The 24,264-nt window shown below is 48.4% G+C and overlaps 48 non-coding genes across 48 annotated transcripts; 15 read left to right on the top strand and 33 right to left on the bottom strand.

The window, feature by feature from the left end:
• Positions 1 to 428: 428 nt before the first annotated feature.
• Positions 429 to 512, bottom strand: TRNAR-UCU (transfer RNA arginine (anticodon UCU)). The gene is given in 2 exon segments: positions 429 to 464; positions 476 to 512. It is a non-coding gene; the product is annotated as a tRNA-Arg (tRNA).
• A 170-nt stretch (positions 513 to 682) lies between these two features.
• Positions 683 to 755, top strand: TRNAA-CGC (transfer RNA alanine (anticodon CGC)). Its single transcript has one exon. It is a non-coding gene; the product is annotated as a tRNA-Ala (tRNA).
• A 258-nt stretch (positions 756 to 1,013) lies between these two features.
• TRNAN-GUU (transfer RNA asparagine (anticodon GUU)) lies at positions 1,014 to 1,087 on the bottom strand. Its single transcript has one exon. It is a non-coding gene; the product is annotated as a tRNA-Asn (tRNA).
• A 798-nt stretch (positions 1,088 to 1,885) lies between these two features.
• Positions 1,886 to 1,969, bottom strand: TRNAR-UCU (transfer RNA arginine (anticodon UCU)). The gene is given in 2 exon segments: positions 1,886 to 1,921; positions 1,933 to 1,969. It is a non-coding gene; the product is annotated as a tRNA-Arg (tRNA).
• A 170-nt stretch (positions 1,970 to 2,139) lies between these two features.
• TRNAA-CGC (transfer RNA alanine (anticodon CGC)) lies at positions 2,140 to 2,212 on the top strand. Its single transcript has one exon. It is a non-coding gene; the product is annotated as a tRNA-Ala (tRNA).
• Positions 2,213 to 2,470: 258 nt separating this feature from the next.
• On the bottom strand, positions 2,471 to 2,544 carry TRNAN-GUU (transfer RNA asparagine (anticodon GUU)). The gene has a single exon. It is a non-coding gene; the product is annotated as a tRNA-Asn (tRNA).
• A 798-nt stretch (positions 2,545 to 3,342) lies between these two features.
• TRNAR-UCU (transfer RNA arginine (anticodon UCU)) lies at positions 3,343 to 3,426 on the bottom strand. The gene is given in 2 exon segments: positions 3,343 to 3,378; positions 3,390 to 3,426. It is a non-coding gene; the product is annotated as a tRNA-Arg (tRNA).
• Positions 3,427 to 3,596: 170 nt separating this feature from the next.
• TRNAA-CGC (transfer RNA alanine (anticodon CGC)) lies at positions 3,597 to 3,669 on the top strand. The gene has a single exon. It is a non-coding gene; the product is annotated as a tRNA-Ala (tRNA).
• A 258-nt stretch (positions 3,670 to 3,927) lies between these two features.
• Positions 3,928 to 4,001, bottom strand: TRNAN-GUU (transfer RNA asparagine (anticodon GUU)). The gene has a single exon. It is a non-coding gene; the product is annotated as a tRNA-Asn (tRNA).
• Positions 4,002 to 4,799: 798 nt separating this feature from the next.
• Positions 4,800 to 4,883, bottom strand: TRNAR-UCU (transfer RNA arginine (anticodon UCU)). The gene is given in 2 exon segments: positions 4,800 to 4,835; positions 4,847 to 4,883. It is a non-coding gene; the product is annotated as a tRNA-Arg (tRNA).
• A 501-nt stretch (positions 4,884 to 5,384) lies between these two features.
• TRNAN-GUU (transfer RNA asparagine (anticodon GUU)) lies at positions 5,385 to 5,458 on the bottom strand. The gene has a single exon. It is a non-coding gene; the product is annotated as a tRNA-Asn (tRNA).
• Positions 5,459 to 6,256: 798 nt separating this feature from the next.
• TRNAR-UCU (transfer RNA arginine (anticodon UCU)) lies at positions 6,257 to 6,340 on the bottom strand. Its single transcript is given in 2 exon segments — positions 6,257 to 6,292; positions 6,304 to 6,340. It is a non-coding gene; the product is annotated as a tRNA-Arg (tRNA).
• Positions 6,341 to 6,510: 170 nt separating this feature from the next.
• On the top strand, positions 6,511 to 6,583 carry TRNAA-CGC (transfer RNA alanine (anticodon CGC)). The gene has a single exon. It is a non-coding gene; the product is annotated as a tRNA-Ala (tRNA).
• A 258-nt stretch (positions 6,584 to 6,841) lies between these two features.
• Positions 6,842 to 6,915, bottom strand: TRNAN-GUU (transfer RNA asparagine (anticodon GUU)). The gene has a single exon. It is a non-coding gene; the product is annotated as a tRNA-Asn (tRNA).
• Positions 6,916 to 7,713: 798 nt separating this feature from the next.
• TRNAR-UCU (transfer RNA arginine (anticodon UCU)) lies at positions 7,714 to 7,797 on the bottom strand. The gene is given in 2 exon segments: positions 7,714 to 7,749; positions 7,761 to 7,797. It is a non-coding gene; the product is annotated as a tRNA-Arg (tRNA).
• Positions 7,798 to 8,298: 501 nt separating this feature from the next.
• Positions 8,299 to 8,372, bottom strand: TRNAN-GUU (transfer RNA asparagine (anticodon GUU)). The gene has a single exon. It is a non-coding gene; the product is annotated as a tRNA-Asn (tRNA).
• Positions 8,373 to 9,170: 798 nt separating this feature from the next.
• Positions 9,171 to 9,254, bottom strand: TRNAR-UCU (transfer RNA arginine (anticodon UCU)). Its single transcript is given in 2 exon segments — positions 9,171 to 9,206; positions 9,218 to 9,254. It is a non-coding gene; the product is annotated as a tRNA-Arg (tRNA).
• Positions 9,255 to 9,424: 170 nt separating this feature from the next.
• On the top strand, positions 9,425 to 9,497 carry TRNAA-CGC (transfer RNA alanine (anticodon CGC)). The gene has a single exon. It is a non-coding gene; the product is annotated as a tRNA-Ala (tRNA).
• A 258-nt stretch (positions 9,498 to 9,755) lies between these two features.
• On the bottom strand, positions 9,756 to 9,829 carry TRNAN-GUU (transfer RNA asparagine (anticodon GUU)). Its single transcript has one exon. It is a non-coding gene; the product is annotated as a tRNA-Asn (tRNA).
• Positions 9,830 to 10,628: 799 nt separating this feature from the next.
• Positions 10,629 to 10,712, bottom strand: TRNAR-UCU (transfer RNA arginine (anticodon UCU)). The gene is given in 2 exon segments: positions 10,629 to 10,664; positions 10,676 to 10,712. It is a non-coding gene; the product is annotated as a tRNA-Arg (tRNA).
• A 170-nt stretch (positions 10,713 to 10,882) lies between these two features.
• Positions 10,883 to 10,955, top strand: TRNAA-CGC (transfer RNA alanine (anticodon CGC)). Its single transcript has one exon. It is a non-coding gene; the product is annotated as a tRNA-Ala (tRNA).
• Positions 10,956 to 11,213: 258 nt separating this feature from the next.
• Positions 11,214 to 11,287, bottom strand: TRNAN-GUU (transfer RNA asparagine (anticodon GUU)). Its single transcript has one exon. It is a non-coding gene; the product is annotated as a tRNA-Asn (tRNA).
• A 798-nt stretch (positions 11,288 to 12,085) lies between these two features.
• TRNAR-UCU (transfer RNA arginine (anticodon UCU)) lies at positions 12,086 to 12,169 on the bottom strand. Its single transcript is given in 2 exon segments — positions 12,086 to 12,121; positions 12,133 to 12,169. It is a non-coding gene; the product is annotated as a tRNA-Arg (tRNA).
• Positions 12,170 to 12,339: 170 nt separating this feature from the next.
• Positions 12,340 to 12,412, top strand: TRNAA-CGC (transfer RNA alanine (anticodon CGC)). The gene has a single exon. It is a non-coding gene; the product is annotated as a tRNA-Ala (tRNA).
• A 258-nt stretch (positions 12,413 to 12,670) lies between these two features.
• TRNAN-GUU (transfer RNA asparagine (anticodon GUU)) lies at positions 12,671 to 12,744 on the bottom strand. Its single transcript has one exon. It is a non-coding gene; the product is annotated as a tRNA-Asn (tRNA).
• A 798-nt stretch (positions 12,745 to 13,542) lies between these two features.
• On the bottom strand, positions 13,543 to 13,626 carry TRNAR-UCU (transfer RNA arginine (anticodon UCU)). The gene is given in 2 exon segments: positions 13,543 to 13,578; positions 13,590 to 13,626. It is a non-coding gene; the product is annotated as a tRNA-Arg (tRNA).
• A 170-nt stretch (positions 13,627 to 13,796) lies between these two features.
• TRNAA-CGC (transfer RNA alanine (anticodon CGC)) lies at positions 13,797 to 13,869 on the top strand. Its single transcript has one exon. It is a non-coding gene; the product is annotated as a tRNA-Ala (tRNA).
• Positions 13,870 to 14,127: 258 nt separating this feature from the next.
• On the bottom strand, positions 14,128 to 14,201 carry TRNAN-GUU (transfer RNA asparagine (anticodon GUU)). Its single transcript has one exon. It is a non-coding gene; the product is annotated as a tRNA-Asn (tRNA).
• Positions 14,202 to 14,999: 798 nt separating this feature from the next.
• TRNAR-UCU (transfer RNA arginine (anticodon UCU)) lies at positions 15,000 to 15,083 on the bottom strand. Its single transcript is given in 2 exon segments — positions 15,000 to 15,035; positions 15,047 to 15,083. It is a non-coding gene; the product is annotated as a tRNA-Arg (tRNA).
• Positions 15,084 to 15,253: 170 nt separating this feature from the next.
• TRNAA-CGC (transfer RNA alanine (anticodon CGC)) lies at positions 15,254 to 15,326 on the top strand. Its single transcript has one exon. It is a non-coding gene; the product is annotated as a tRNA-Ala (tRNA).
• A 258-nt stretch (positions 15,327 to 15,584) lies between these two features.
• Positions 15,585 to 15,658, bottom strand: TRNAN-GUU (transfer RNA asparagine (anticodon GUU)). Its single transcript has one exon. It is a non-coding gene; the product is annotated as a tRNA-Asn (tRNA).
• Positions 15,659 to 16,456: 798 nt separating this feature from the next.
• TRNAR-UCU (transfer RNA arginine (anticodon UCU)) lies at positions 16,457 to 16,540 on the bottom strand. Its single transcript is given in 2 exon segments — positions 16,457 to 16,492; positions 16,504 to 16,540. It is a non-coding gene; the product is annotated as a tRNA-Arg (tRNA).
• A 170-nt stretch (positions 16,541 to 16,710) lies between these two features.
• TRNAA-CGC (transfer RNA alanine (anticodon CGC)) lies at positions 16,711 to 16,783 on the top strand. The gene has a single exon. It is a non-coding gene; the product is annotated as a tRNA-Ala (tRNA).
• Positions 16,784 to 17,041: 258 nt separating this feature from the next.
• Positions 17,042 to 17,115, bottom strand: TRNAN-GUU (transfer RNA asparagine (anticodon GUU)). Its single transcript has one exon. It is a non-coding gene; the product is annotated as a tRNA-Asn (tRNA).
• A 798-nt stretch (positions 17,116 to 17,913) lies between these two features.
• TRNAR-UCU (transfer RNA arginine (anticodon UCU)) lies at positions 17,914 to 17,997 on the bottom strand. Its single transcript is given in 2 exon segments — positions 17,914 to 17,949; positions 17,961 to 17,997. It is a non-coding gene; the product is annotated as a tRNA-Arg (tRNA).
• A 170-nt stretch (positions 17,998 to 18,167) lies between these two features.
• TRNAA-CGC (transfer RNA alanine (anticodon CGC)) lies at positions 18,168 to 18,240 on the top strand. Its single transcript has one exon. It is a non-coding gene; the product is annotated as a tRNA-Ala (tRNA).
• A 258-nt stretch (positions 18,241 to 18,498) lies between these two features.
• On the bottom strand, positions 18,499 to 18,572 carry TRNAN-GUU (transfer RNA asparagine (anticodon GUU)). The gene has a single exon. It is a non-coding gene; the product is annotated as a tRNA-Asn (tRNA).
• Positions 18,573 to 19,370: 798 nt separating this feature from the next.
• TRNAR-UCU (transfer RNA arginine (anticodon UCU)) lies at positions 19,371 to 19,454 on the bottom strand. Its single transcript is given in 2 exon segments — positions 19,371 to 19,406; positions 19,418 to 19,454. It is a non-coding gene; the product is annotated as a tRNA-Arg (tRNA).
• A 170-nt stretch (positions 19,455 to 19,624) lies between these two features.
• TRNAA-CGC (transfer RNA alanine (anticodon CGC)) lies at positions 19,625 to 19,697 on the top strand. Its single transcript has one exon. It is a non-coding gene; the product is annotated as a tRNA-Ala (tRNA).
• Positions 19,698 to 19,955: 258 nt separating this feature from the next.
• Positions 19,956 to 20,029, bottom strand: TRNAN-GUU (transfer RNA asparagine (anticodon GUU)). The gene has a single exon. It is a non-coding gene; the product is annotated as a tRNA-Asn (tRNA).
• A 798-nt stretch (positions 20,030 to 20,827) lies between these two features.
• On the bottom strand, positions 20,828 to 20,911 carry TRNAR-UCU (transfer RNA arginine (anticodon UCU)). The gene is given in 2 exon segments: positions 20,828 to 20,863; positions 20,875 to 20,911. It is a non-coding gene; the product is annotated as a tRNA-Arg (tRNA).
• A 170-nt stretch (positions 20,912 to 21,081) lies between these two features.
• On the top strand, positions 21,082 to 21,154 carry TRNAA-CGC (transfer RNA alanine (anticodon CGC)). Its single transcript has one exon. It is a non-coding gene; the product is annotated as a tRNA-Ala (tRNA).
• A 258-nt stretch (positions 21,155 to 21,412) lies between these two features.
• On the bottom strand, positions 21,413 to 21,486 carry TRNAN-GUU (transfer RNA asparagine (anticodon GUU)). Its single transcript has one exon. It is a non-coding gene; the product is annotated as a tRNA-Asn (tRNA).
• Positions 21,487 to 22,284: 798 nt separating this feature from the next.
• Positions 22,285 to 22,368, bottom strand: TRNAR-UCU (transfer RNA arginine (anticodon UCU)). The gene is given in 2 exon segments: positions 22,285 to 22,320; positions 22,332 to 22,368. It is a non-coding gene; the product is annotated as a tRNA-Arg (tRNA).
• A 170-nt stretch (positions 22,369 to 22,538) lies between these two features.
• TRNAA-CGC (transfer RNA alanine (anticodon CGC)) lies at positions 22,539 to 22,611 on the top strand. Its single transcript has one exon. It is a non-coding gene; the product is annotated as a tRNA-Ala (tRNA).
• A 258-nt stretch (positions 22,612 to 22,869) lies between these two features.
• TRNAN-GUU (transfer RNA asparagine (anticodon GUU)) lies at positions 22,870 to 22,943 on the bottom strand. The gene has a single exon. It is a non-coding gene; the product is annotated as a tRNA-Asn (tRNA).
• A 798-nt stretch (positions 22,944 to 23,741) lies between these two features.
• Positions 23,742 to 23,825, bottom strand: TRNAR-UCU (transfer RNA arginine (anticodon UCU)). Its single transcript is given in 2 exon segments — positions 23,742 to 23,777; positions 23,789 to 23,825. It is a non-coding gene; the product is annotated as a tRNA-Arg (tRNA).
• A 170-nt stretch (positions 23,826 to 23,995) lies between these two features.
• TRNAA-CGC (transfer RNA alanine (anticodon CGC)) lies at positions 23,996 to 24,068 on the top strand. Its single transcript has one exon. It is a non-coding gene; the product is annotated as a tRNA-Ala (tRNA).
• Positions 24,069 to 24,264: the final 196 nt, after the last annotated feature.

Below are 24,264 nucleotides of genomic sequence, written 5' to 3'. Positions count from 1 at the left end.
CGCTTTGTTTCTTTAGAAATGTCCTCTTCTCTGTCAATGCAGACATACATGCCTAAATACAGAAGATCATAGAATGGTAGAGCTTCCAACTCCAGGGTCATGGGGTCCAAGCCCCTGCTCAGTGCAGGATTACCTAAATCATTCCAGACAGACAGTTGTCCAGCCTTTGTTTGAACACTTCCATGGAAGGAGAACTCATCACCACCCGTGGTAACCTGTACCACTCAGTGATCACTCTCACTATCAGAAAGTTTTTTTCTAATATGCCATTTAGAAAAGGGCTCTTCCCTTTGCACTGCAGATCAAAACTGAATGCTAAATCAGTCGCCTTAAAAAGCTGCAAGGCAGGGCTACGACAACAAATGAAGTCCTAGGCAGGTTTCTTGCCTAAGAGCACACTACAAGCTACCACAGTGCGCTAGAACATACGACTCTGGTGGGACTCGAACCCACAACCTTTGAATCACTTTCACTCTAGAAGTCCAATGCGCTATCCATTGCGCCACAGAGCCACTCCTAAGCCTTGCGCGTAGTCATTTTGTGGCTGGGAAAAGGCCAGTGCATCTCACTTTCGTGACATCTATACTTAAAGAAAAAAAGGCCTCAACTTTGGAAACTCTTGAATGCTGGGAATGTGCTAAAATTGCCGATCAGAGTAGACAGGTGTGTAAACAGCCGTCACGGGGGATTAGCTCACATGGTAGAGCGCTCGCTTCGCATGCGAGAGGTAGCGGGATCGATGCCCGCATCCTCCAAGATCTTTACTTGCCAGCGCTTTGAAACTCTAGCATGATGGCCTTTTTATCTTTGGCGCTCAAAGAACTGGCCTTCGATAGCTCAGCTGGTAGAGCGGAGGACTGTAGAAGCAAATTAGCAATCCTTAGGTCGCTGGTTCAATTCCGGCTCGAAGGACCTTTTTGGCTAGCATTACCATTTTGAAGCTTTCAAACGGCTCAGACGCACTGACAGCCACGGCTTTACGTGTAACATACGGCGCAAACAAAAGGCAAGCCCGTCCCTGGGTGGGCTTGAACCACCAACCTTTCGGTTAACAGCCGAACGCGCTAACCGATTGCGCCACAGAGACAACCACACGTTGTGCCGCAGGCCAAATCCTCAGTCAGGTCAACTATATTCTCTCAGGTGACTACCTAAACAATAATATCAAAAAAAGGAAAAGAAGAGATAAACTAGAAGACAACAGCGTGACTCCAAAGAGTACCCAACTGCCCACGGAGAGTGGCTCCCTGTTAGCGGCTTAGCAACAGTCAAAGGCTTCCTCAGCTTGGCCTCACCAGCGCCTTGTAAGCTATCCCAATGCAGCAGAGTGGCGCAGCGGAAGCGTGCTGGGCCCATAACCCAGAGGTCGATGGATCGAAACCATCCTCTGCTAGGAAGCTCAGTTTTTTGCAGTTCCTACCACATCCACATCTTCCTGGACAGCATAGTTTGAGAAATCGCTTTGTTTCTTTAGAAATGTCCTCTTCTCTGTCAATGCAGACATACATGCCTAAATACAGAAGATCATAGAATGGTAGAGCTTCCAACTCCAGGGTCATGGGGTCCAAGCCCCTGCTCAGTGCAGGATTACCTAAATCATTCCAGACAGACAGTTGTCCAGCCTTTGTTTGAACACTTCCATGGAAGGAGAACTCATCACCACCCGTGGTAACCTGTACCACTCAGTGATCACTCTCACTATCAGAAAGTTTTTTCTAATATGCCATTTAGAAAAGGGCTCTTCCCTTTGCACTGCAGATCAAAACTGAATGCTAAATCAGTCGCCTTAAAAAGCTGCAAGGCAGGGCTACGACAACAAATGAAGTCCTAGGCAGGTTTCTTGCCTAAGAGCACACTACAAGCTACCACAGTGCGCTAGAACATACGACTCTGGTGGGACTCGAACCCACAACCTTTGAATCACTTTCACTCTAGAAGTCCAATGCGCTATCCATTGCGCCACAGAGCCACTCCTAAGCCTTGCGCGTAGTCATTTTGTGGCTGGGAAAAGGCCAGTGCATCTCACTTTCGTGACATCTATACTTAAAGAAAAAAAGGCCTCAACTTTGGAAACTCTTGAATGCTGGGAATGTGCTAAAATTGCCGATCAGAGTAGACAGGTGTGTAAACAGCCGTCACGGGGGATTAGCTCACATGGTAGAGCGCTCGCTTCGCATGCGAGAGGTAGCGGGATCGATGCCCGCATCCTCCAAGATCTTTACTTGCCAGCGCTTTGAAACTCTAGCATGATGGCCTTTTTATCTTTGGCGCTCAAAGAACTGGCCTTCGATAGCTCAGCTGGTAGAGCGGAGGACTGTAGAAGCAAATTAGCAATCCTTAGGTCGCTGGTTCAATTCCGGCTCGAAGGACCTTTTTGGCTAGCATTACCATTTTGAAGCTTTCAAACGGCTCAGACGCACTGACAGCCACGGCTTTACGTGTAACATACGGCGCAAACAAAAGGCAAGCCCGTCCCTGGGTGGGCTTGAACCACCAACCTTTCGGTTAACAGCCGAACGCGCTAACCGATTGCGCCACAGAGACAACCACACGTTGTGCCGCAGGCCAAATCCTCAGTCAGGTCAACTATATTCTCTCAGGTGACTACCTAAACAATAATATCAAAAAAAGGAAAAGAAGAGATAAACTAGAAGACAACAGCGTGACTCCAAAGAGTACCCAACTGCCCACGGAGAGTGGCTCCCTGTTAGCGGCTTAGCAACAGTCAAAGGCTTCCTCAGCTTGGCCTCACCAGCGCCTTGTAAGCTATCCCAATGCAGCAGAGTGGCGCAGCGGAAGCGTGCTGGGCCCATAACCCAGAGGTCGATGGATCGAAACCATCCTCTGCTAGGAAGCTCAGTTTTTTGCAGTTCCTACCACATCCACATCTTCCTGGACAGCATAGTTTGAGAAATCGCTTTGTTTCTTTAGAAATGTCCTCTTCTCTGTCAATGCAGACATACATGCCTAAATACAGAAGATCATAGAATGGTAGAGCTTCCAACTCCAGGGTCATGGGGTCCAAGCCCCTGCTCAGTGCAGGATTACCTAAATCATTCCAGACAGACAGTTGTCCAGCCTTTGTTTGAACACTTCCATGGAAGGAGAACTCATCACCACCCGTGGTAACCTGTACCACTCAGTGATCACTCTCACTATCAGAAAGTTTTTTCTAATATGCCATTTAGAAAAGGGCTCTTTCCTTTGCACTGCAGATCAAAACTGAATGCTAAATCAGTCGCCTTAAAAAGCTGCAAGGCAGGGCTACGACAACAAATGAAGTCCTAGGCAGGTTTCTTGCCTAAGAGCACACTACAAGCTACCACAGTGCGCTAGAACATACGACTCTGGTGGGACTCGAACCCACAACCTTTGAATCACTTTCACTCTAGAAGTCCAATGCGCTATCCATTGCGCCACAGAGCCACTCCTAAGCCTTGCGCGTAGTCATTTTGTGGCTGGGAAAAGGCCAGTGCATCTCACTTTCGTGACATCTATACTTAAAGAAAAAAAGGCCTCAACTTTGGAAACTCTTGAATGCTGGGAATGTGCTAAAATTGCCGATCAGAGTAGACAGGTGTGTAAACAGCCGTCACGGGGGATTAGCTCACATGGTAGAGCGCTCGCTTCGCATGCGAGAGGTAGCGGGATCGATGCCCGCATCCTCCAAGATCTTTACTTGCCAGCGCTTTGAAACTCTAGCATGATGGCCTTTTTATCTTTGGCGCTCAAAGAACTGGCCTTCGATAGCTCAGCTGGTAGAGCGGAGGACTGTAGAAGCAAATTAGCAATCCTTAGGTCGCTGGTTCAATTCCGGCTCGAAGGACCTTTTTGGCTAGCATTACCATTTTGAAGCTTTCAAACGGCTCAGACGCACTGACAGCCACGGCTTTACGTGTAACATACGGCGCAAACAAAAGGCAAGCCCGTCCCTGGGTGGGCTTGAACCACCAACCTTTCGGTTAACAGCCGAACGCGCTAACCGATTGCGCCACAGAGACAACCACACGTTGTGCCGCAGGCCAAATCCTCAGTCAGGTCAACTATATTCTCTCAGGTGACTACCTAAACAATAATATCAAAAAAAGGAAAAGAAGAGATAAACTAGAAGACAACAGCGTGACTCCAAAGAGTACCCAACTGCCCACGGAGAGTGGCTCCCTGTTAGCGGCTTAGCAACAGTCAAAGGCTTCCTCAGCTTGGCCTCACCAGCGCCTTGTAAGCTATCCCAATGCAGCAGAGTGGCGCAGCGGAAGCGTGCTGGGCCCATAACCCAGAGGTCGATGGATCGAAACCATCCTCTGCTAGGAAGCTCAGTTTTTTGCAGTTCCTACCACATCCACATCTTCCTGGACAGCATAGTTTGAGAAATCGCTTTGTTTCTTTAGAAATGTCCTCTTCTCTGTCAATGCAGACATACATGCCTAAATACAGAAGATCATAGAATGGTAGAGCTTCCAACTCCAGGGTCATGGGGTCCAAGCCCCTGCTCAGTGCAGGATTACCTAAATCATTCCAGACAGACAGTTGTCCAGCCTTTGTTTGAACACTTCCATGGAAGGAGAACTCATCACCACCCGTGGTAACCTGTACCACTCAGTGATCACTCTCACTATCAGAAAGTTTTTTCTAATATGCCATTTAGAAAAGGGCTCTTTCCTTTGCACTGCAGATCAAAACTGAATGCTAAATCAGTCGCCTTAAAAAGCTGCAAGGCAGGGCTACGACAACAAATGAAGTCCTAGGCAGGTTTCTTGCCTAAGAGCACACTACAAGCTACCACAGTGCGCTAGAACATACGACTCTGGTGGGACTCGAACCCACAACCTTTGAATCACTTTCACTCTAGAAGTCCAATGCGCTATCCATTGCGCCACAGAGCCACTCCTAAGCCTTGCGCGTAGTCATTTTGTGGCTGGGAAAAGGCCAGTGCATCTCACTTTCGTGACATCTATACTTAAAGAAAAAAAGGCCTCAACTTTGGAAACTCTTGAATGCTGGGAATGTGCTAAAATTGCCGATCAGAGTAGACAGGTGTGTAAACAGCCGTCACGGGGGATTAGCTCACATGGTAGAGCGCTCGCTTCGCATGCGAGAGGTAGCGGGATTGATGCCCGCATCCTCCAAGATCTTTACTTGCCAGCGCTTTGAAACTCTAGCATGATGGCCTTTTTATCTTTGGCGCTCAAAGAACTGGCCTTCGATAGCTCAGCTGGTAGAGCGGAGGACTGTAGAAGCAAATTAGCAATCCTTAGGTCGCTGGTTCAATTCCGGCTCGAAGGACCTTTTTGGCTAGCATTACCATTTTGAAGCTTTCAAACGGCTCAGACGCACTGACAGCCACGGCTTTACGTGTAACATACGGCGCAAACAAAAGGCAAGCCCGTCCCTGGGTGGGCTTGAACCACCAACCTTTCGGTTAACAGCCGAACGCGCTAACCGATTGCGCCACAGAGACAACCACACGTTGTGCCGCAGGCCAAATCCTCAGTCAGGTCAACTATATTCTCTCAGGTGACTACCTAAACAATAATATCAAAAAAAGGAAAAGAAGAGATAAACTAGAAGACAACAGCGTGACTCCAAAGAGTACCCAACTGCCCACGGAGAGTGGCTCCCTGTTAGCGGCTTAGCAACAGTCAAAGGCTTCCTCAGCTTGGCCTCACCAGCGCCTTGTAAGCTATCCCAATGCAGCAGAGTGGCGCAGCGGAAGCGTGCTGGGCCCATAACCCAGAGGTCGATGGATCGAAACCATCCTCTGCTAGGAAGCTCAGTTTTTTGCAGTTCCTACCACATCCACATCTTCCTGGACAGCATAGTTTGAGAAATCGCTTTGTTTCTTTAGAAATGTCCTCTTCTCTGTCAATGCAGACATACATGCCTAAATACAGAAGATCATAGAATGGTAGAGCTTCCAACTCCAGGGTCATGGGGTCCAAGCCCCTGCTCAGTGCAGGATTACCTAAATCATTCCAGACAGACAGTTGTCCAGCCTTTGTTTGAACACTTCCATGGAAGGAGAACTCATCACCACCCGTGGTAACCTGTACCACTCAGTGATCACTCTCACTATCAGAAAGTTTTTTCTAATATGCCATTTAGAAAAGGGCTCTTTCCTTTGCACTGCAGATCAAAACTGAATGCTAAATCAGTCGCCTTAAAAAGCTGCAAGGCAGGGCTACGACAACAAATGAAGTCCTAGGCAGGTTTCTTGCCTAAGAGCACACTACAAGCTACCACAGTGCGCTAGAACATACGACTCTGGTGGGACTCGAACCCACAACCTTTGAATCACTTTCACTCTAGAAGTCCAATGCGCTATCCATTGCGCCACAGAGCCACTCCTAAGCCTTGCGCGTAGTCATTTTGTGGCTGGGAAAAGGCCAGTGCATCTCACTTTCGTGACATCTATACTTAAAGAAAAAAAGGCCTCAACTTTGGAAACTCTTGAATGCTGGGAATGTGCTAAAATTGCCGATCAGAGTAGACAGGTGTGTAAACAGCCGTCACGGGGGATTAGCTCACATGGTAGAGCGCTCGCTTCGCATGCGAGAGGTAGCGGGATCGATGCCCGCATCCTCCAAGATCTTTACTTGCCAGCGCTTTGAAACTCTAGCATGATGGCCTTTTTATCTTTGGCGCTCAAAGAACTGGCCTTCGATAGCTCAGCTGGTAGAGCGGAGGACTGTAGAAGCAAATTAGCAATCCTTAGGTCGCTGGTTCAATTCCGGCTCGAAGGACCTTTTTGGCTAGCATTACCATTTTGAAGCTTTCAAACGGCTCAGACGCACTGACAGCCACGGCTTTACGTGTAACATACGGCGCAAACAAAAGGCAAGCCCGTCCCTGGGTGGGCTTGAACCACCAACCTTTCGGTTAACAGCCGAACGCGCTAACCGATTGCGCCACAGAGACAACCACACGTTGTGCCGCAGGCCAAATCCTCAGTCAGGTCAACTATATTCTCTCAGGTGACTACCTAAACAATAATATCAAAAAAAGGAAAAGAAGAGATAAACTAGAAGACAACAGCGTGACTCCAAAGAGTACCCAACTGCCCACGGAGAGTGGCTCCCTGTTAGCGGCTTAGCAACAGTCAAAGGCTTCCTCAGCTTGGCCTCACCAGCGCCTTGTAAGCTATCCCAATGCAGCAGAGTGGCGCAGCGGAAGCGTGCTGGGCCCATAACCCAGAGGTCGATGGATCGAAACCATCCTCTGCTAGGAAGCTCAGTTTTTTGCAGTTCCTACCACATCCACATCTTCCTGGACAGCATAGTTTGAGAAATCGCTTTGTTTCTTTAGAAATGTCCTCTTCTCTGTCAATGCAGACATACATGCCTAAATACAGAAGATCATAGAATGGTAGAGCTTCCAACTCCAGGGTCATGGGGTCCAAGCCCCTGCTCAGTGCAGGATTACCTAAATCATTCCAGACAGACAGTTGTCCAGCCTTTGTTTGAACACTTCCATGGAAGGAGAACTCATCACCACCCGTGGTAACCTGTACCACTCAGTGATCACTCTCACTATCAGAAAGTTTTTTCTAATATGCCATTTAGAAAAGGGCTCTTTCCTTTGCACTGCAGATCAAAACTGAATGCTAAATCAGTCGCCTTAAAAAGCTGCAAGGCAGGGCTACGACAACAAATGAAGTCCTAGGCAGGTTTCTTGCCTAAGAGCACACTACAAGCTACCACAGTGCGCTAGAACATACGACTCTGGTGGGACTCGAACCCACAACCTTTGAATCACTTTCACTCTAGAAGTCCAATGCGCTATCCATTGCGCCACAGAGCCACTCCTAAGCCTTGCGCGTAGTCATTTTGTGGCTGGGAAAAGGCCAGTGCATCTCACTTTCGTGACATCTATACTTAAAGAAAAAAAGGCCTCAACTTTGGAAACTCTTGAATGCTGGGAATGTGCTAAAATTGCCGATCAGAGTAGACAGGTGTGTAAACAGCCGTCACCGGGGATTAGCTCACATGGTAGAGCGCTCGCTTCGCATGCGAGAGGTAGCGGGATCGATGCCCGCATCCTCCAAGATCTTTACTTGCCAGCGCTTTGAAACTCTAGCATGATGGCCTTTTTATCTTTGGCGCTCAAAGAACTGGCCTTCGATAGCTCAGCTGGTAGAGCGGAGGACTGTAGAAGCAAATTAGCAATCCTTAGGTCGCTGGTTCAATTCCGGCTCGAAGGACCTTTTTGGCTAGCATTACCATTTTGAAGCTTTCAAACGGCTCAGACGCACTGACAGCCACGGCTTTACGTGTAACATACGGCGCAAACAAAAGGCAAGCCCGTCCCTGGGTGGGCTTGAACCACCAACCTTTCGGTTAACAGCCGAACGCGCTAACCGATTGCGCCACAGAGACAACCACACGTTGTGCCGCAGGCCAAATCCTCAGTCAGGTCAACTATATTCTCTCAGGTGACTACCTAAACAATAATATCAAAAAAAGGAAAAGAAGAGATAAACTAGAAGACAACAGCGTGACTCCAAAGAGTACCCAACTGCCCACGGAGAGTGGCTCCCTGTTAGCGGCTTAGCAACAGTCAAAGGCTTCCTCAGCTTGGCCTCACCAGCGCCTTGTAAGCTATCCCAATGCAGCAGAGTGGCGCAGCGGAAGCGTGCTGGGCCCATAACCCAGAGGTCGATGGATCGAAACCATCCTCTGCTAGGAAGCTCAGTTTTTTGCAGTTCCTACCACATCCACATCTTCCTGGACAGCATAGTTTGAGAAATCGCTTTGTTTCTTTAGAAATGTCCTCTTCTCTGTCAATGCAGACATACATGCCTAAATACAGAAGATCATAGAATGGTAGAGCTTCCAACTCCAGGGTCATGGGGTCCAAGCCCCTGCTCAGTGCAGGATTACCTAAATCATTCCAGACAGACAGTTGTCCAGCCTTTGTTTGAACACTTCCATGGAAGGAGAACTCATCACCACCCGTGGTAACCTGTACCACTCAGTGATCACTCTCACTATCAGAAAGTTTTTTCTAATATGCCATTTAGAAAAGGGCTCTTTCCTTTGCACTGCAGATCAAAACTGAATGCTAAATCAGTCGCCTTAAAAAGCTGCAAGGCAGGGCTACGACAACAAATGAAGTCCTAGGCAGGTTTCTTGCCTAAGAGCACACTACAAGCTACCACAGTGCGCTAGAACATACGACTCTGGTGGGACTCGAACCCACAACCTTTGAATCACTTTCACTCTAGAAGTCCAATGCGCTATCCATTGCGCCACAGAGCCACTCCTAAGCCTTGCGCGTAGTCATTTTGTGGCTGGGAAAAGGCCAGTGCATCTCACTTTCGTGACATCTATACTTAAAGAAAAAAAGGCCTCAACTTTGGAAACTCTTGAATGCTGGGAATGTGCTAAAATTGCCGATCAGAGTAGACAGGTGTGTAAACAGCCGTCACGGGGGATTAGCTCACATGGTAGAGCGCTCGCTTCGCATGCGAGAGGTAGCGGGATCGATGCCCGCATCCTCCAAGATCTTTACTTGCCAGCGCTTTGAAACTCTAGCATGATGGCCTTTTTATCTTTGGCGCTCAAAGAACTGGCCTTCGATAGCTCAGCTGGTAGAGCGGAGGACTGTAGAAGCAAATTAGCAATCCTTAGGTCGCTGGTTCAATTCCGGCTCGAAGGACCTTTTTGGCTAGCATTACCATTTTGAAGCTTTCAAACGGCTCAGACGCACTGACAGCCACGGCTTTACGTGTAACATACGGCGCAAACAAAAGGCAAGCCCGTCCCTGGGTGGGCTTGAACCACCAACCTTTCGGTTAACAGCCGAACGCGCTAACCGATTGCGCCACAGAGACAACCACACGTTGTGCCGCAGGCCAAATCCTCAGTCAGGTCAACTATATTCTCTCAGGTGACTACCTAAACAATAATATCAAAAAAAGGAAAAGAAGAGATAAACTAGAAGACAACAGCGTGACTCCAAAGAGTACCCAACTGCCCACGGAGAGTGGCTCCCTGTTAGCGGCTTAGCAACAGTCAAAGGCTTCCTCAGCTTGGCCTCACCAGCGCCTTGTAAGCTATCCCAATGCAGCAGAGTGGCGCAGCGGAAGCGTGCTGGGCCCATAACCCAGAGGTCGATGGATCGAAACCATCCTCTGCTAGGAAGCTCAGTTTTTTGCAGTTCCTACCACATCCACATCTTCCTGGACAGCATAGTTTGAGAAATCGCTTTGTTTCTTTAGAAATGTCCTCTTCTCTGTCAATGCAGACATACATGCCTAAATACAGAAGATCATAGAATGGTAGAGCTTCCAACTCCAGGGTCATGGGGTCCAAGCCCCTGCTCAGTGCAGGATTACCTAAATCATTCCAGACAGACAGTTGTCCAGCCTTTGTTTGAACACTTCCATGGAAGGAGAACTCATCACCACCCGTGGTAACCTGTACCACTCAGTGATCACTCTCACTATCAGAAAGTTTTTTCTAATATGCCATTTAGAAAAGGGCTCTTTCCTTTGCACTGCAGATCAAAACTGAATGCTAAATCAGTCGCCTTAAAAAGCTGCAAGGCAGGGCTACGACAACAAATGAAGGCCATAGGCAGGTTTCTTGCCTAAGAGCACACTACAAGCTACCACAGTGCGCTAGAACATACGACTCTGGTGGGACTCGAACCCACAACCTTTGAATCACTTTCACTCTAGAAGTCCAATGCGCTATCCATTGCGCCACAGAGCCACTCCTAAGCCTTGCGCGTAGTCATTTTGTGGCTGGGAAAAGGCCAGTGCATCTCACTTTCGTGACATCTATACTTAAAGAAAGAAAGGCCTCAACTTTGGAAACTCTTGAATGCTGGGAATGTGCTAAAATTGCCGATCAGAGTAGACAGGTGTGTAAACAGCCGTCACGGGGGATTAGCTCACATGGTAGAGCGCTCGCTTCGCATGCGAGAGGTAGCGGGATCGATGCCCGCATCCTCCAAGATCTTTACTTGCCAGCGCTTTGAAACTCTAGCATGATGGCCTTTTTATCTTTGGCGCTCAAAGAACTGGCCTTCGATAGCTCAGCTGGTAGAGCGGAGGACTGTAGAAGCAAATTAGCAATCCTTAGGTCGCTGGTTCAATTCCGGCTCGAAGGACCTTTTTGGCTAGCATTACCATTTTGAAGCTTTCAAACGGCTCAGACGCACTGACAGCCACGGCTTTACGTGTAACATACGGCGCAAACAAAAGGCAAGCCCGTCCCTGGGTGGGCTTGAACCACCAACCTTTCGGTTAACAGCCGAACGCGCTAACCGATTGCGCCACAGAGACAACCACACGTTGTGCCGCAGGCCAAATCCTCAGTCAGGTCAACTATATTCTCTCAGGTGACTACCTAAACAATAATATCAAAAAAAGGAAAAGAAGAGATAAACTAGAAGACAACAGCGTGACTCCAAAGAGTACCCAACTGCCCACGGAGAGTGGCTCCCTGTTAGCGGCTTAGCAACAGTCAAAGGCTTCCTCAGCTTGGCCTCACCAGCGCCTTGTAAGCTATCCCAATGCAGCAGAGTGGCGCAGCGGAAGCGTGCTGGGCCCATAACCCAGAGGTCGATGGATCGAAACCATCCTCTGCTAGGAAGCTCAGTTTTTTGCAGTTCCTACCACATCCACATCTTCCTGGACAGCATAGTTTGAGAAATCGCTTTGTTTCTTTAGAAATGTCCTCTTCTCTGTCAATGCAGACATACATGCCTAAATACAGAAGATCATAGAATGGTAGAGCTTCCAACTCCAGGGTCATGGGGTCCAAGCCCCTGCTCAGTGCAGGATTACCTAAATCATTCCAGACAGACAGTTGTCCAGCCTTTGTTTGAACACTTCCATGGAAGGAGAACTCATCACCACCCGTGGTAACCTGTACCACTCAGTGATCACTCTCACTATCAGAAAGTTTTTTCTAATATGCCATTTAGAAAAGGGCTCTTTCCTTTGCACTGCAGATCAAAACTGAATGCTAAATCAGTCGCCTTAAAAAGCTGCAAGGCAGGGCTACGACAACAAATGAAGTCCTAGGCAGGTTTCTTGCCTAAGAGCACACTACAAGCTACCACAGTGCGCTAGAACATACGACTCTGGTGGGACTCGAACCCACAACCTTTGAATCACTTTCACTCTAGAAGTCCAATGCGCTATCCATTGCGCCACAGAGCCACTCCTAAGCCTTGCGCGTAGTCATTTTGTGGCTGGGAAAAGGCCAGTGCATCTCACTTTCGTGACATCTATACTTAAAGAAAAAAAGGCCTCAACTTTGGAAACTCTTGAATGCTGGGAATGTGCTAAAATTGCCGATCAGAGTAGACAGGTGTGTAAACAGCCGTCACGGGGGATTAGCTCACATGGTAGAGCGCTCGCTTCGCATGCGAGAGGTAGCGGGATCGATGCCCGCATCCTCCAAGATCTTTACTTGCCAGCGCTTTGAAACTCTAGCATGATGGCCTTTTTATCTTTGGCGCTCAAAGAACTGGCCTTCGATAGCTCAGCTGGTAGAGCGGAGGACTGTAGAAGCAAATTAGCAATCCTTAGGTCGCTGGTTCAATTCCGGCTCGAAGGACCTTTTTGGCTAGCATTACCATTTTGAAGCTTTCAAACGGCTCAGACGCACTGACAGCCACGGCTTTACGTGTAACATACGGCGCAAACAAAAGGCAAGCCCGTCCCTGGGTGGGCTTGAACCACCAACCTTTCGGTTAACAGCCGAACGCGCTAACCGATTGCGCCACAGAGACAACCACACGTTGTGCCGCAGGCCAAATCCTCAGTCAGGTCAACTATATTCTCTCAGGTGACTACCTAAACAATAATATCAAAAAAAGGAAAAGAAGAGATAAACTAGAAGACAACAGCGTGACTCCAAAGAGTACCCAACTGCCCACGGAGAGTGGCTCCCTGTTAGCGGCTTAGCAACAGTCAAAGGCTTCCTCAGCTTGGCCTCACCAGCACCTTGTAAGCTATCCCAATGCAGCAGAGTGGCGCAGCGGAAGCGTGCTGGGCCCATAACCCAGAGGTCGATGGATCGAAACCATCCTCTGCTAGGAAGCTCAGTTTTTTGCAGTTCCTACCACATCCACATCTTCCTGGACAGCATAGTTTGAGAAATCGCTTTGTTTCTTTAGAAATGTCCTCTTCTCTGTCAATGCAGACATACATGCCTAAATACAGAAGATCATAGAATGGTAGAGCTTCCAACTCCAGGGTCATGGGGTCCAAGCCCCTGCTCAGTGCAGGATTACCTAAATCATTCCAGACAGACAGTTGTCCAGCCTTTGTTTGAACACTTCCATGGAAGGAGAACTCATCACCACCCGTGGTAACCTGTACCACTCAGTGATCACTCTCACTATCAGAAAGTTTTTTCTAATATGCCATTTAGAAAAGGGCTCTTTCCTTTGCACTGCAGATCAAAACTGAATGCTAAATCAGTCGCCTTAAAAAGCTGCAAGGCAGGGCTACGACAACAAATGAAGTCCTAGGCAGGTTTCTTGCCTAAGAGCACACTACAAGCTACCACAGTGCGCTAGAACATACAACTCTGGTGGGACTCGAACCCACAACCTTTGAATCACTTTCACTCTAGAAGTCCAATGCGCTATCCATTGCGCCACAGAGCCACTCCTAAGCCTTGCGCGTAGTCATTTTGTGGCTGGGAAAAGGCCAGTGCATCTCACTTTCGTGACATCTATACTTAAAGAAAAAAAGGCCTCAACTTTGGAAACTCTTGAATGCTGGGAATGTGCTAAAATTGCCGATCAGAGTAGACAGGTGTGTAAACAGCCGTCACGGGGGATTAGCTCACATGGTAGAGCGCTCGCTTCGCATGCGAGAGGTAGCGGGATCGATGCCCGCATCCTCCAAGATCTTTACTTGCCAGCGCTTTGAAACTCTAGCATGATGGCCTTTTTATCTTTGGCGCTCAAAGAACTGGCCTTCGATAGCTCAGCTGGTAGAGCGGAGGACTGTAGAAGCAAATTAGCAATCCTTAGGTCGCTGGTTCAATTCCGGCTCGAAGGACCTTTTTGGCTAGCATTACCATTTTGAAGCTTTCAAACGGCTCAGACGCACTGACAGCCACGGCTTTACGTGTAACATACGGCGCAAACAAAAGGCAAGCCCGTCCCTGGGTGGGCTTGAACCACCAACCTTTCGGTTAACAGCCGAACGCGCTAACCGATTGCGCCACAGAGACAACCACACGTTGTGCCGCAGGCCAAATCCTCAGTCAGGTCAACTATATTCTCTCAGGTGACTACCTAAACAATAATATCAAAAAAAGGAAAAGAAGAGATAAACTAGAAGACAACAGCGTGACTCCAAAGAGTACCCAACTGCCCACGGAGAGTGGCTCCCTGTTAGCGGCTTAGCAACAGTCAAAGGCTTCCTCAGCTTGGCCTCACCAGCGCCTTGTAAGCTATCCCAATGCAGCAGAGTGGCGCAGCGGAAGCGTGCTGGGCCCATAACCCAGAGGTCGATGGATCGAAACCATCCTCTGCTAGGAAGCTCAGTTTTTTGCAGTTCCTACCACATCCACATCTTCCTGGACAGCATAGTTTGAGAAATCGCTTTGTTTCTTTAGAAATGTCCTCTTCTCTGTCAATGCAGACATACATGCCTAAATACAGAAGATCATAGAATGGTAGAGCTTCCAACTCCAGGGTCATGGGGTCCAAGCCCCTGCTCAGTGCAGGATTACCTAAATCATTCCAGACAGACAGTTGTCCAGCCTTTGTTTGAACACTTCCATGGAAGGAGAACTCATCACCACCCGTGGTAACCTGTACCACTCAGTGATCACTCTCACTATCAGAAAGTTTTTTCTAATATGCCATTTAGAAAAGGGCTCTTTCCTTTGCACTGCAGATCAAAACTGAATGCTAAATCAGTCGCCTTAAAAAGCTGCAAGGCAGGGCTACGACAACAAATGAAGTCCTAGGCAGGTTTCTTGCCTAAGAGCACACTACAAGCTACCACAGTGCGCTAGAACATACGACTCTGGTGGGACTCGAACCCACAACCTTTGAATCACTTTCACTCTAGAAGTCCAATGCGCTATCCATTGCGCCACAGAGCCACTCCTAAGCCTTGCGCGTAGTCATTTTGTGGCTGGGAAAAGGCCAGTGCATCTCACTTTCGTGACATCTATACTTAAAGAAAAAAAGGCCTCAACTTTGGAAACTCTTGAATGCTGGGAATGTGCTAAAATTGCCGATCAGAGTAGACAGGTGTGTAAACAGCCGTCACGGGGGATTAGCTCACATGGTAGAGCGCTCGCTTCGCATGCGAGAGGTAGCGGGATCGATGCCCGCATCCTCCAAGATCTTTACTTGCCAGCGCTTTGAAACTCTAGCATGATGGCCTTTTTATCTTTGGCGCTCAAAGAACTGGCCTTCGATAGCTCAGCTGGTAGAGCGGAGGACTGTAGAAGCAAATTAGCAATCCTTAGGTCGCTGGTTCAATTCCGGCTCGAAGGACCTTTTTGGCTAGCATTACCATTTTGAAGCTTTCAAACGGCTCAGACGCACTGACAGCCACGGCTTTACGTGTAACATACGGCGCAAACAAAAGGCAAGCCCGTCCCTGGGTGGGCTTGAACCACCAACCTTTCGGTTAACAGCCGAACGCGCTAACCGATTGCGCCACAGAGACAACCACACGTTGTGCCGCAGGCCAAATCCTCAGTCAGGTCAACTATATTCTCTCAGGTGACTACCTAAACAATAATATCAAAAAAAGGAAAAGAAGAGATAAACTAGAAGACAACAGCGTGACTCCAAAGAGTACCCAACTGCCCACGGAGAGTGGCTCCCTGTTAGCGGCTTAGCAACAGTCAAAGGCTTCCTCAGCTTGGCCTCACCAGCGCCTTGTAAGCTATCCCAATGCAGCAGAGTGGCGCAGCGGAAGCGTGCTGGGCCCATAACCCAGTGGTCGATGGATCGAAACCATCCTCTGCTAGGAAGCTCAGTTTTTTGCAGTTCCTACCACATCCACATCTTCCTGGACAGCATAGTTTGAGAAATCGCTTTGTTTCTTTAGAAATGTCCTCTTCTCTGTCAATGCAGACATACATGCCTAAATACAGAAGATCATAGAATGGTAGAGCTTCCAACTCCAGGGTCATGGGGTCCAAGCCCCTGCTCAGTGCAGGATTACCTAAATCATTCCAGACAGACAGTTGTCCAGCCTTTGTTTGAACACTTCCATGGAAGGAGAACTCATCACCACCCGTGGTAACCTGTACCACTCAGTGATCACTCTCACTATCAGAAAGTTTTTTCTAATATGCCATTTAGAAAAGGGCTCTTTCCTTTGCACTGCAGATCAAAACTGAATGCTAAATCAGTCGCCTTAAAAAGCTGCAAGGCAGGGCTACGACAACAAATGAAGTCCTAGGCAGGTTTCTTGCCTAAGAGCACACTACAAGCTACCACAGTGCGCTAGAACATACGACTCTGGTGGGACTCGAACCCACAACCTTTGAATCACTTTCACTCTAGAAGTCCAATGCGCTATCCATTGCGCCACAGAGCCACTCCTAAGCCTTGCGCGTAGTCATTTTGTGGCTGGGAAAAGGCCAGTGCATCTCACTTTCGTGACATCTATACTTAAAGAAAAAAAGGCCTCAACTTTGGAAACTCTTGAATGCTGGGAATGTGCTAAAATTGCCGATCAGAGTAGACAGGTGTGTAAACAGCCGTCACGGGGGATTAGCTCACATGGTAGAGCGCTCGCTTCGCATGCGAGAGGTAGCGGGATCGATGCCCGCATCCTCCAAGATCTTTACTTGCCAGCGCTTTGAAACTCTAGCATGATGGCCTTTTTATCTTTGGCGCTCAAAGAACTGGCCTTCGATAGCTCAGCTGGTAGAGCGGAGGACTGTAGAAGCAAATTAGCAATCCTTAGGTCGCTGGTTCAATTCCGGCTCGAAGGACCTTTTTGGCTAGCATTACCATTTTGAAGCTTTCAAACGGCTCAGACGCACTGACAGCCACGGCTTTACGTGTAACATACGGCGCAAACAAAAGGCAAGCCCGTCCCTGGGTGGGCTTGAACCACCAACCTTTCGGTTAACAGCCGAACGCGCTAACCGATTGCGCCACAGAGACAACCACACGTTGTGCCGCAGGCCAAATCCTCAGTCAGGTCAACTATATTCTCTCAGGTGACTACCTAAACAATAATATCAAAAAAAGGAAAAGAAGAGATAAACTAGAAGACAACAGCGTGACTCCAAAGAGTACCCAACTGCCCACGGAGAGTGGCTCCCTGTTAGCGGCTTAGCAACAGTCAAAGGCTTCCTCAGCTTGGCCTCACCAGCGCCTTGTAAGCTATCCCAATGCAGCAGAGTGGCGCAGCGGAAGCGTGCTGGGCCCATAACCCAGAGGTCGATGGATCGAAACCATCCTCTGCTAGGAAGCTCAGTTTTTTGCAGTTCCTACCACATCCACATCTTCCTGGACAGCATAGTTTGAGAAATCGCTTTGTTTCTTTAGAAATGTCCTCTTCTCTGTCAATGCAGACATACATGCCTAAATACAGAAGATCATAGAATGGTAGAGCTTCCAACTCCAGGGTCATGGGGTCCAAGCCCCTGCTCAGTGCAGGATTACCTAAATCATTCCAGACAGACAGTTGTCCAGCCTTTGTTTGAACACTTCCATGGAAGGAGAACTCATCACCACCCGTGGTAACCTGTACCACTCAGTGATCACTCTCACTATCAGAAAGTTTTTTCTAATATGCCATTTAGAAAAGGGCTCTTTCCTTTGCACTGCAGATCAAAACTGAATGCTAAATCAGTCGCCTTAAAAAGCTGCAAGGCAGGGCTACGACAACAAATGAAGTCCTAGGCAGGTTTCTTGCCTAAGAGCACACTACAAGCTACCACAGTGCGCTAGAACATACGACTCTGGTGGGACTCGAACCCACAACCTTTGAATCACTTTCACTCTAGAAGTCCAATGCGCTATCCATTGCGCCACAGAGCCACTCCTAAGCCTTGCGCGTAGTCATTTTGTGGCTGGGAAAAGGCCAGTGCATCTCACTTTCGTGACATCTATACTTAAAGAAAAAAAGGCCTCAACTTTGGAAACTCTTGAATGCTGGGAATGTGCTAAAATTGCCGATCAGAGTAGACAGGTGTGTAAACAGCCGTCACGGGGGATTAGCTCACATGGTAGAGCGCTCGCTTCGCATGCGAGAGGTAGCGGGATCGATGCCCGCATCCTCCAAGATCTTTACTTGCCAGCGCTTTGAAACTCTAGCATGATGGCCTTTTTATCTTTGGCGCTCAAAGAACTGGCCTTCGATAGCTCAGCTGGTAGAGCGGAGGACTGTAGAAGCAAATTAGCAATCCTTAGGTCGCTGGTTCAATTCCGGCTCGAAGGACCTTTTTGGCTAGCATTACCATTTTGAAGCTTTCAAACGGCTCAGACGCACTGACAGCCACGGCTTTACGTGTAACATACGGCGCAAACAAAAGGCAAGCCCGTCCCTGGGTGGGCTTGAACCACCAACCTTTCGGTTAACAGCCGAACGCGCTAACCGATTGCGCCACAGAGACAACCACACGTTGTGCCGCAGGCCAAATCCTCAGTCAGGTCAACTATATTCTCTCAGGTGACTACCTAAACAATAATATCAAAAAAAGGAAAAGAAGAGATAAACTAGAAGACAACAGCGTGACTCCAAAGAGTACCCAACTGCCCACGGAGAGTGGCTCCCTGTTAGCGGCTTAGCAACAGTCAAAGGCTTCCTCAGCTTGGCCTCACCAGCGCCTTGTAAGCTATCCCAATGCAGCAGAGTGGCGCAGCGGAAGCGTGCTGGGCCCATAACCCAGAGGTCGATGGATCGAAACCATCCTCTGCTAGGAAGCTCAGTTTTTTGCAGTTCCTACCACATCCACATCTTCCTGGACAGCATAGTTTGAGAAATCGCTTTGTTTCTTTAGAAATGTCCTCTTCTCTGTCAATGCAGACATACATGCCTAAATACAGAAGATCATAGAATGGTAGAGCTTCCAACTCCAGGGTCATGGGGTCCAAGCCCCTGCTCAGTGCAGGATTACCTAAATCATTCCAGACAGACAGTTGTCCAGCCTTTGTTTGAACACTTCCATGGAAGGAGAACTCATCACCACCCGTGGTAACCTGTACCACTCAGTGATCACTCTCACTATCAGAAAGTTTTTTCTAATATGCCATTTAGAAAAGGGCTCTTTCCTTTGCACTGCAGATCAAAACTGAATGCTAAATCAGTCGCCTTAAAAAGCTGCAAGGCAGGGCTACGACAACAAATGAAGTCCTAGGCAGGTTTCTTGCCTAAGAGCACACTACAAGCTACCACAGTGCGCTAGAACATACGACTCTGGTGGGACTCGAACCCACAACCTTTGAATCACTTTCACTCTAGAAGTCCAATGCGCTATCCATTGCGCCACAGAGCCACTCCTAAGCCTTGCGCGTAGTCATTTTGTGGCTGGGAAAAGGCCAGTGCATCTCACTTTCGTGACATCTATACTTAAAGAAAAAAAGGCCTCAACTTTGGAAACTCTTGAATGCTGGGAATGTGCTAAAATTGCCGATCAGAGTAGACAGGTGTGTAAACAGCCGTCACGGGGGATTAGCTCACATGGTAGAGCGCTCGCTTCGCATGCGAGAGGTAGCGGGATCGATGCCCGCATCCTCCAAGATCTTTACTTGCCAGCGCTTTGAAACTCTAGCATGATGGCCTTTTTATCTTTGGCGCTCAAAGAACTGGCCTTCGATAGCTCAGCTGGTAGAGCGGAGGACTGTAGAAGCAAATTAGCAATCCTTAGGTCGCTGGTTCAATTCCGGCTCGAAGGACCTTTTTGGCTAGCATTACCATTTTGAAGCTTTCAAACGGCTCAGACGCACTGACAGCCACGGCTTTACGTGTAACATACGGCGCAAACAAAAGGCAAGCCCGTCCCTGGGTGGGCTTGAACCACCAACCTTTCGGTTAACAGCCGAACGCGCTAACCGATTGCGCCACAGAGACAACCACACGTTGTGCCGCAGGCCAAATCCTCAGTCAGGTCAACTATATTCTCTCAGGTGACTACCTAAACAATAATATCAAAAAAAGGAAAAGAAGAGATAAACTAGAAGACAACAGCGTGACTCCAAAGAGTACCCAACTGCCCACGGAGAGTGGCTCCCTGTTAGCGGCTTAGCAACAGTCAAAGGCTTCCTCAGCTTGGCCTCACCAGCGCCTTGTAAGCTATCCCAATGCAGCAGAGTGGCGCAGCGGAAGCGTGCTGGGCCCATAACCCAGAGGTCGATGGATCGAAACCATCCTCTGCTAGGAAGCTCAGTTTTTTGCAGTTCCTACCACATCCACATCTTCCTGGACAGCATAGTTTGAGAAATCGCTTTGTTTCTTTAGAAATGTCCTCTTCTCTGTCAATGCAGACATACATGCCTAAATACAGAAGATCATAGAATGGTAGAGCTTCCAACTCCAGGGTCATGGGGTCCAAGCCCCTGCTCAGTGCAGGATTACCTAAATCATTCCAGACAGACAGTTGTCCAGCCTTTGTTTGAACACTTCCATGGAAGGAGAACTCATCACCACCCGTGGTAACCTGTACCACTCAGTGATCACTCTCACTATCAGAAAGTTTTTTCTAATATGCCATTTAGAAAAGGGCTCTTTCCTTTGCACTGCAGATCAAAACTGAATGCTAAATCAGTCGCCTTAAAAAGCTGCAAGGCAGGGCTACGACAACAAATGAAGTCCTAGGCAGGTTTCTTGCCTAAGAGCACACTACAAGCTACCACAGTGCGCTAGAACATACGACTCTGGTGGGACTCGAACCCACAACCTTTGAATCACTTTCACTCTAGAAGTCCAATGCGCTATCCATTGCGCCACAGAGCCACTCCTAAGCCTTGCGCGTAGTCATTTTGTGGCTGGGAAAAGGCCAGTGCATCTCACTTTCGTGACATCTATACTTAAAGAAAAAAAGGCCTCAACTTTGGAAACTCTTGAATGCTGGGAATGTGCTAAAATTGCCGATCAGAGTAGACAGGTGTGTAAACAGCCGTCACGGGGGATTAGCTCACATGGTAGAGCGCTCGCTTCGCATGCGAGAGGTAGCGGGATCGATGCCCGCATCCTCCAAGATCTTTACTTGCCAGCGCTTTGAAACTCTAGCATGATGGCCTTTTTATCTTTGGCGCTCAAAGAACTGGCCTTCGATAGCTCAGCTGGTAGAGCGGAGGACTGTAGAAGCAAATTAGCAATCCTTAGGTCGCTGGTTCAATTCCGGCTCGAAGGACCTTTTTGGCTAGCATTACCATTTTGAAGCTTTCAAACGGCTCAGACGCACTGACAGCCACGGCTTTACGTGTAACATACGGCGCAAACAAAAGGCAAGCCCGTCCCTGGGTGGGCTTGAACCACCAACCTTTCGGTTAACAGCCGAACGCGCTAACCGATTGCGCCACAGAGACAACCACACGTTGTGCCGCAGGCCAAATCCTCAGTCAGGTCAACTATATTCTCTCAGGTGACTACCTAAACAATAATATCAAAAAAAGGAAAAGAAGAGATAAACTAGAAGACAACAGCGTGACTCCAAAGAGTACCCAACTGCCCACGGAGAGTGGCTCCCTGTTAGCGGCTTAGCAACAGTCAAAGGCTTCCTCAGCTTGGCCTCACCAGCGCCTTGTAAGCTATCCCAATGCAGCAGAGTGGCGCAGCGGAAGCGTGCTGGGCCCATAACCCAGAGGTCGATGGATCGAAACCATCCTCTGCTAGGAAGCTCAGTTTTTTGCAGTTCCTACCACATCCACATCTTCCTGGACAGCATAGTTTGAGAAATCGCTTTGTTTCTTTAGAAATGTCCTCTTCTCTGTCAATGCAGACATACATGCCTAAATACAGAAGATCATAGAATGGTAGAGCTTCCAACTCCAGGGTCATGGGGTCCAAGCCCCTGCTCAGTGCAGGATTACCTAAATCATTCCAGACAGACAGTTGTCCAGCCTTTGTTTGAACACTTCCATGGAAGGAGAACTCATCACCACCCGTGGTAACCTGTACCACTCAGTGATCACTCTCACTATCAGAAAGTTTTTTCTAATATGCCATTTAGAAAAGGGCTCTTTCCTTTGCACTGCAGATCAAAACTGAATGCTAAATCAGTCGCCTTAAAAAGCTGCAAGGCAGGGCTACGACAACAAATGAAGTCCTAGGCAGGTTTCTTGCCTAAGAGCACACTACAAGCTACCACAGTGCGCTAGAACATACGACTCTGGTGGGACTCGAACCCACAACCTTTGAATCACTTTCACTCTAGAAGTCCAATGCGCTATCCATTGCGCCACAGAGCCACTCCTAAGCCTTGCGCGTAGTCATTTTGTGGCTGGGAAAAGGCCAGTGCATCTCACTTTCGTGACATCTATACTTAAAGAAAAAAAGGCCTCAACTTTGGAAACTCTTGAATGCTGGGAATGTGCTAAAATTGCCGATCAGAGTAGACAGGTGTGTAAACAGCCGTCACGGGGGATTAGCTCACATGGTAGAGCGCTCGCTTCGCATGCGAGAGGTAGCGGGATCGATGCCCGCATCCTCCAAGATCTTTACTTGCCAGCGCTTTGAAACTCTAGCATGATGGCCTTTTTATCTTTGGCGCTCAAAGAACTGGCCTTCGATAGCTCAGCTGGTAGAGCGGAGGACTGTAGAAGCAAATTAGCAATCCTTAGGTCGCTGGTTCAATTCCGGCTCGAAGGACCTTTTTGGCTAGCATTACCATTTTGAAGCTTTCAAACGGCTCAGACGCACTGACAGCCACGGCTTTACGTGTAACATACGGCGCAAACAAAAGGCAAGCCCGTCCCTGGGTGGGCTTGAACCACCAACCTTTCGGTTAACAGCCGAACGCGCTAACCGATTGCGCCACAGAGACAACCACACGTTGTGCCGCAGGCCAAATCCTCAGTCAGGTCAACTATATTCTCTCAGGTGACTACCTAAACAATAATATCAAAAAAAGGAAAAGAAGAGATAAACTAGAAGACAACAGCGTGACTCCAAAGAGTACCCAACTGCCCACGGAGAGTGGCTCCCTGTTAGCGGCTTAGCAACAGTCAAAGGCTTCCTCAGCTTGGCCTCACCAGCGCCTTGTAAGCTATCCCAATGCAGCAGAGTGGCGCAGCGGAAGCGTGCTGGGCCCATAACCCAGAGGTCGATGGATCGAAACCATCCTCTGCTAGGAAGCTCAGTTTTTTGCAGTTCCTACCACATCCACATCTTCCTGGACAGCATAGTTTGAGAAATCGCTTTGTTTCTTTAGAAATGTCCTCTTCTCTGTCAATGCAGACATACATGCCTAAATACAGAAGATCATAGAATGGTAGAGCTTCCAACTCCAGGGTCATGGGGTCCAAGCCCCTGCTCAGTGCAGGATTACCTAAATCATTCCAGACAGACAGTTGTCCAGCCTTTGTTTGAACACTTCCATGGAAGGAGAACTCATCACCACCCGTGGTAACCTGTACCACTCAGTGATCACTCTCACTATCAGAAAGTTTTTTCTAATATGCCATTTAGAAAAGGGCTCTTTCCTTTGCACTGCAGATCAAAACTGAATGCTAAATCAGTCGCCTTAAAAAGCTGCAAGGCAGGGCTACGACAACAAATGAAGTCCTAGGCAGGTTTCTTGCCTAAGAGCACACTACAAGCTACCACAGTGCGCTAGAACATACGACTCTGGTGGGACTCGAACCCACAACCTTTGAATCACTTTCACTCTAGAAGTCCAATGCGCTATCCATTGCGCCACAGAGCCACTCCTAAGCCTTGCGCGTAGTCATTTTGTGGCTGGGAAAAGGCCAGTGCATCTCACTTTCGTGACATCTATACTTAAAGAAAAAAAGGCCTCAACTTTGGAAACTCTTGAATGCTGGGAATGTGCTAAAATTGCCGATCAGAGTAGACAGGTGTGTAAACAGCCGTCACGGGGGATTAGCTCACATGGTAGAGCGCTCGCTTCGCATGCGAGAGGTAGCGGGATCGATGCCCGCATCCTCCAAGATCTTTACTTGCCAGCGCTTTGAAACTCTAGCATGATGGCCTTTTTATCTTTGGCGCTCAAAGAACTGGCCTTCGATAGCTCAGCTGGTAGAGCGGAGGACTGTAGAAGCAAATTAGCAATCCTTAGGTCGCTGGTTCAATTCCGGCTCGAAGGACCTTTTTGGCTAGCATTACCATTTTGAAGCTTTCAAACG

The sequence above is a fragment of the Eleutherodactylus coqui genome, chromosome 1 (assembly GCF_035609145.1).
Source record: "Eleutherodactylus coqui strain aEleCoq1 chromosome 1, aEleCoq1.hap1, whole genome shotgun sequence".
Taxonomy (NCBI): domain Eukaryota; kingdom Metazoa; phylum Chordata; class Amphibia; order Anura; family Eleutherodactylidae; genus Eleutherodactylus; species Eleutherodactylus coqui.
Note: the sequence above shows the minus strand (reverse complement) of the source record. Positions and strands in the feature narration are given on the sequence as shown.